Source organism: Dipodomys ordii, unplaced genomic scaffold, assembly GCF_000151885.1.
Source record: "Dipodomys ordii isolate 6190 unplaced genomic scaffold, Dord_2.0 Scaffold4, whole genome shotgun sequence".
In the NCBI taxonomy this organism is placed as follows: Eukaryota; Metazoa; Chordata; class Mammalia; order Rodentia; family Heteromyidae; genus Dipodomys; species Dipodomys ordii.
Window position 1 is genome coordinate 842,821 of NW_012267220.1, and position 7,238 is coordinate 850,058.

Below are 7,238 nucleotides of genomic sequence, written 5' to 3' on the forward strand. Positions count from 1 at the left end.
AGAGAGAGGCTGGAGGAGAGGGTAGAGAGAACGAAGGATGCATTGGAAGGCAGGAGGCAAGCAGGCACGTGCAAGAAAACATCGACTGATGTGCACATTGGAATGGCCTTTCATGGTTGAATTGCATGAACTCAAGGAAACCACTGTGAGAAACAAGACCTGTCAAACCGACTCTGATTCACTGGCATGCTGTGCTGTAGGGGGCTTCAATTTACTCTTTCTCCCCTGGTTTGTTCATGTGTGTGTGTGTGTATACACATACATACATACACATATATATACATACATACACATATATATATATACAATCAGCAATCCTCTACTGGTTTATTTTACAGTGTTGCTACATGCGGAACAGATTTGAAAACAATTTAAGGGACAGAGCTAATATGGAATGAGTAGCTGGACACTGGATTGCGATGCTGTTTATGGAATGAGAACACACAGGAGAGACTCTTTGCTGGTGTTGGGGAAGGAAAAGAAAAAACAAAAAGTTCTGTGCTGACATCTGTTTTAAGGTCCTATGGGCTATTTGTAAGGAGGACCCAAGAAGAAACCTGGAACGAACTGAAATGAGATTTATCAGGTTGTTAATGTGGAGACAAACTGCAAAGATGTCCAAGGACAATTTTTGAGGGATCTTTAAAGTTAGGGGATGGATATATGAAGAGTATTCTGCTGCCACATTTGGAATGCTGTCAGAAACGGTGGGGATCCAGTACATATGTCCCACAAGCCAAAAGAAGAGAAAAATCCAAAGGACATTTTGTAAACACAGATGAGGAAGCAGATGCCCATTGCATTTGGTTGTTACAGGACTATTGTGATACGATGAAGACACTTGATGAAGAACGTTTGGAATTTTAGGGTTGGACTCTATACCGTGGTGGTATACCGGCTGAATATCCCTAATCCAAAAATCAAATCCCCAGAATGCTCTTAAATACAAACAATTTTGCATCCCAAGATGATACTACAGTGGAAAAATCTCACATCATGAAATTTCATTTCATGAACAAAATTATTTTAAATATTATATAACATTATCTTCAGAACTGGGCTTGGTAGTACATGTCTGTAATTCCAGCATTCAGGTGGCTGAGGCTGAAAAGGGAGAGAATTCAAAACCAGCCAGGGCTACATCAAAAGGCCCTATTTTAAAAAAACGTTACCTTCAGCCTATGTATATATGAGAAAGAAGTGAACTTTCTTTTCCATGTATACTTGATCCCACCTTCAAAATATCTCACAATAGATATGTACATTTACACAAAAAAAATCTGAGGTAAAAAAAAACACTTCTGGTCCCAAGCATTTCCAATAAGGGATACCTAATTGATATTATAAGTGAAATAAACATACTCAGTTACACTTAAAATCTGTCTTGGGTGCATCTCATTTCCATGTACTTAGGTATAATATCCCATTGTGCCTTTTGAATCATTTAAATCACACAGTTGAAGCAAGCATTTTTCTTTTAAACCAGAGTCTGAATATGTAGTCCAGGCTGGCCTTGAACTTGTAATTCTTGAGCCCTCAGCTTCCTGAGTGCTGGGTTATAGGCATGTGCCACCACACCTACTCAAAGCAAGTATTCTTTAACTATAAGTGAGATGGTGCATCATTCAGTATGCTATTTTTTTTAAAAGCAAAACAATAGGAGATACCATTATGCTTTTAGTTTATGAGAGTACAATTTTAGATTTAGTGTCTAAAGTTGTCAAGAAAGAACACAAAGAAAGAAGCATGTTAATACTTTATTCAATTAAAACGTATTGGTAAGAGTATAATTAGTATGATAAAAGAGCAATTTCGTAGTCCTATATTCAGAGAGTCTCGTGTAGGGTCGGAGATAGCACAGTATTGTGGTTTCAAGGCATGCACACTTGGGACAGAGTTCTTATTTCATTAGTTATATGACCTTGGACAAAAATGTTTTCTCTCTAGGACACATTTTTCCCATTCATAAAATGAGGATAAGCATATCATCTCCATAAAATTGTGGGATGCATTACAAAATGTAAAGTTGTTTTGTTTTTTTACATAGTGTGAGGGACTATATTGCTTAGCTGAGATGTTTACAGACTTTCATTGATTGATAAAACTTCTATGCATTATTTACTACAGGTGCCAGGCTCTTGCCTAAGAGCTAAATAGTATATCCCCCTAACTGATTTGTATTAAGCAGGTACTATAGCTTATAATCTTCTTTCTCCTCCTTCTCCTCCTCCTCCTCCTCCTTCTTCTTCTTCTTTTTGGTCAGTCGTAGGGCCTGAACTCTGGGCCTGGGCGCTGTCCTTCAGCTCTTCAGCTCAAGGCTAGTGCCCTACCACTTGAGCCACAGCGCCACTTCTGGCTTTTTCAGCTTATGTGGCACTGAGGAATTGAACCCAGGGCCTCATGCATGCAAGGCAAGCACTGTACCACTGAGCCACCTTCCCAACCCCCTATAGCTTATAATTTTCTATGTCATCTATTTAGAGCTTCTAGAAAGAGACCTTGTACATGACATATAATACCTACTAGATAAATGGAAATGTATTGCTCCTTGTTCTTCCACAGGGAGCAGTCACCTTACTCAGATAGTATACTGGTTATTGTCCTCTTCTTCTTTGTTGAGAATCTATCTTCTCTTTACGCTGAGAAATGCAAGGATAACTAGCCCTGGCAATAGGGAATGTGGGCAGAACAACAGCTTGGTTTCAGTGCTGGCTGTCCTTTTACCTGCTCACTGTGATCTTGGAGCAAGCCTCAATTCCTTCTGTCTCTTGGTCTCTTGGTCTCCATCACAAGCAGGCATCCTGCATTGGTCTCTCTGGGATTTCAAGGAAAGCTTGTCACAATCAACACATTAGAAATACATATTTTTATTCTCTTATTGCAAACATTTGTTGGGGAAGAAAAATAAGGAAGGAAAGATTAAGAAAAACTCATACCAGTGATCTAATTTTCCCACATAATATGCATCTGTCTTCATTTGTTAGAAAATTCTGTTCAAAGAAAATATCGAAAAGATGAACCACAGCAGGTTGAAGAAAGCAGTCAGTACATTTCTATGTGAGCAGCAGTAAGTCAATATAAAATCCTCAATGCAAAATTGTCACCATAAAGTAGGAGAGGAAGATAATTTTTTTCTTTGTTGTGTTGTCCATTTAAACAGGTATGAAGTGAGATTCTGATCTCTTCAAAACAGTCCTCTGATTCTATTCCAGTGTCTGTATTTCTTTCCTTGTCAGTGGTGTCAAAAACACATTGTGAAGTAGAGAGGCAACAGCAGAGGGCCCCCTATATTCAGAACAATGCTACTCAAGGCAGCAATGGGGAAAATTACACAGAACTGAATGTTCTTTCTATGTGAGGTGCCGTACATGGTATGACCATTATTATTGATATGTGAACACTCTCACCCAGAAAAATACTGAAGAGGAATATAACCTGATATTAACAGTGACTATTTCTGAGTTACTGTTTTATCATCCTCACGTTTGTCATTATTCTGCATGAGCATCCATTATACTTTTAAACCAGGGATATTAATGTGATTCTGTGTAAACAAAAAAAGATAGTTTTTGTTTTGACAGGCAGCAGGTTCTGTGGCTTGTGGTACAATAAGCACACAGTTAGGTAAATGAGAACCTGGGCCTTACAGAGTCGCTGGTCAAAGGTGGTGGTAGAACAGGTGACCAAGTCAGGATTAGATAAGAGCTCATTGTTTTCCTTCTGAGACTAAGTTTGTGATTGGGAGAGCTGGAATGGGCCTTAGGGATGGACTAAACTTATCTCTTCAATGTTCAGGCCAGGAAACAACTCAGGAAAGTAAAGTCATTTTCCTAAGGCCAGAAATGAGAAACTTGCAGTCTGTACTTCTCAGAAAAAAATCCATTGCTTCATCTAGTTCTGCCTCTGTTTCCTCTGAAAGAAGATAATTATGGAGCAGGGCATCAAGTAGCTCCTGACTGTAATTCTAGCTACTCAGGAGGCTGAGATCTGAGGGTTATGATTGAAAGCTAACCCTGGCAGAAAAGCCCATAGGATTCTTATCTCCAATTAACTGCTAATATAGCCAGAGTAGAGCTGTAGCTCAAATGGTAGAACTCTAGCCTTAAGCAAAAAACAAACAAACAAAAAACCCTCAGGGACAGTGCCTAGGCTCTGAGTTCAAGCCCCAGGACTAGTACCCTCTCCTTCCCCAAAAAGACATTTATCTAGTCTATTCTACTTCCATCTACAGGTCTACAGGAACTCTGGAAGACCATATTTATTCTAAGATAGGCAGTGCTCAGATCCTCTGAATCCAAGACCCAGGCTCTCTCCTGGAATCTGCCTGAAGCCCTTTCTCTGGTGTTAAACATGAACTAGGGATAACTGGGCTCACAGCATTTGATATTCTTTGGAAAAATTCTTGTTGGATCATCTCTGCTTTTCCGCCAGTTGCCCTGGCTATGTTCCTGTTTTGTCTCAATGTCTGAATCTCATTGCCCCAGATGTCTTCCTGCTTTGGCTTACTTAAGACTTACTAGAGCAGCAAATGTACTTGGTCAATGCTTTCTATGAACGGGTAAGTATTGAGTGAGCACCAGCAATAAGCTCCACAAGGTTGGGGCACTGGAGAAGCCCAAAAAGACTGCAGGACTTGTTCCTGCTCAGAATTGTGAAAACAAACACAACCCGCTAGAGGGAGTGGCTCAGGCTCATTCCTGACCAGCTCTGTGTCTCTAGGCCTATGTCATATCTTTAATGCAAAGATGATATTGCCTAGAAGTATATGATAGCTATGGAGCTCACACCTTAATGGTGGAGACAAGATTAACACACACAATGAGGCAGAAACAACATGCAAAACAGCATGTTAGGTTGTGTAACTTGGGAAATGTCAGCTAGGACTGAATTAAGTCAGCTGGTTGCTTCTGCTCCAATGGTGAAAGGCAAGGGAGACAGGCCTTGCAGTTAGGCATATTTTGGAGATGTAGATTAGAGGAACAATATTGGGGGGTCTTGAGGAAGTCTTGTGCAACCTGCAAATTCCTCCTGTTTAGTAAGAAGTAACCACTCAGAAGCAAGCAGGGTACATGGTGTGTTTCTAAGAGGAATTTATTTAGGGAACTTGATGTTTGGAAAGTTCCCCAGCAGAACAGAGTCAATATCTTACTGGGTTTTTTTCCCCTGATAAATGAATTCTTAGAATGCAATATTGTGGACCTACTAAGTGTCAGCCTCCCTTCTAAGTGCTTCCTGTTAATTTACTTATTGAGTCATTCCAAGGACACTGTAAGTTAACAAACAGATGTACAAGCAATTAAGTCATTTGTCCAATCTAAGAGCAGATGAAGACAGAACCAGATCCCAAAACAAATTCCACTAACTAAGGGTTGTTGTTTTGTTTGTTTGTTTATTGTTCCTGTTTCCAGGTCTATTATTTAAAGATAACATGACCTTTGTCCTTCCCATTCTCCTGAAGTCATGGTTATCTCCTCCAGTTCTCTTGTTTAAATGCAGTGGTTTAGGGGATGGTGGGCTTTCCATATGTAATATATGAATAACATAAAAAGGAGCTGTTGCTGAGTTTGAGAACTCAAGGGTTTGGGATGGGTTTCAAAACGCTCACCTTTGTTCATGGAATTCTTCTTGTATAGCCAATGGTGGGTGGGTTTAGGAGGTAAATTCCAATTGGGAAGTGAGAGTTCTTTATTCTCATTCTCAAGCAAAAAGGCTCTGAGACTATACAAGTCTGCTTCAGGGATTCCAGTACTCAAGTCAGGCTTAGGTAAAGCACAGAGAGGCAAGAATGATTCACCATCATCATTATGAACAAAAATAGCTATACATGATTATTATTATGGTTTTAAGTGTTCCCCAAAGAAAAAAATGTGAAGCTTAATCATCAGCCTGTGGCACTGTTAGGAGGGAAGGGAGCCTTTAAGAGGTGGTAGTTAATAGAAGAATATTAGGTCACTGGTGTCAAATATGCTTGGGGGTCAAGCAATGAATGGAAGGATGCTAGGTCATGGACCTACACCCTTGAGGGAAATGTTGGGATTCCAGCTTCTTTCTGTCCTTTTGCTTTTCAGTGGATGTGGTAGAGGCTCCTTCTCTGCTCTGCCACACACTCCTGCCATGATGGACAGTTTACACAGGCCCAAAGCAAAAGAGCCAAACAACACGTTGTCTGGATTTTCTAAGAACCACCCCAATAACCACTTTCTCGGTTTAAGGATGATATGTAAGGTATTTTGCCTTAGTAAAGGAAAACCAAGACAGTAATCAAGCATCTTTACTGGGCAAGATGCAAGATGTGTTGAACCTAAGTCTTACCTTTGCCCTTATAAAAAGTGAAGTCTTAAAAGTAGACAACTGTCATTTAAGATAAAGGCCACAAGTGACATAAAGCATTACAGCTCTCCTTTTGGATTTGACTACTTTTGTTACTAACCAATTCCTCCATAGCTCCAAGATTCAGTTGGATGTATTTTAAGCACCTAATTCCCCTAGATTTGAATCCAGTTCTTTCTTCTGAAAGGCATAGATATTTCTTACCTTTGGGGACAAGTCTCCACAATTCCAGGGTCCCCAAAGCCAGGTCGATCATAGCCATAGAAGTAATAGCCATAGAAATAATAGAAGCTGTGACTTCTGAACCAAAGTTTGGGAACCAAGTCTCTCCAGTCTGAGGCTGGCACACTGTCATCAGCCAAACGTAAGAGGAACTCAGAACTGATTGTTAAATGCTTGAACAGGGAGGGAAATAGGAAGCAATGAGAAATAAAGGCACTTCCAGAACAGGGTCACAAGACATCCACTCAGGGAGGCCATGTCAGCCTCAGCTCAGAGTAATCTAGATTACATGTTATTGGGCTTGGAGAAGAAGACTTCAGACTGAGCATGCTCAAGGTCAACCATGTTAACTGCAAAGATAACAGACTTCCGTTCTGGCAGCTCTAGCTATAAATCATTGATTGATCTTTCAACAGGCCTCAGAAACCACCAACGTATTTACATAAAGATGGAGCAATTGCTGTTACTGGTGGCCTTTTTAGATTTGTTTCTACTATTATTTGGATCGTAAAGAAATGTAATTGCATCACTATCTTTTTTAAGTTTATTAGATTAAAAAAATAGAATTCCATCTGGGTTGGTTCCATATCTTAGCTATAGTAAATAATGCTGCAATAAACATAGTTGTGCTGGTAGCTTTAGTGTGGTCTTGTTTGTAAACATTTGGGTAAATGCCCAAAAGTGGG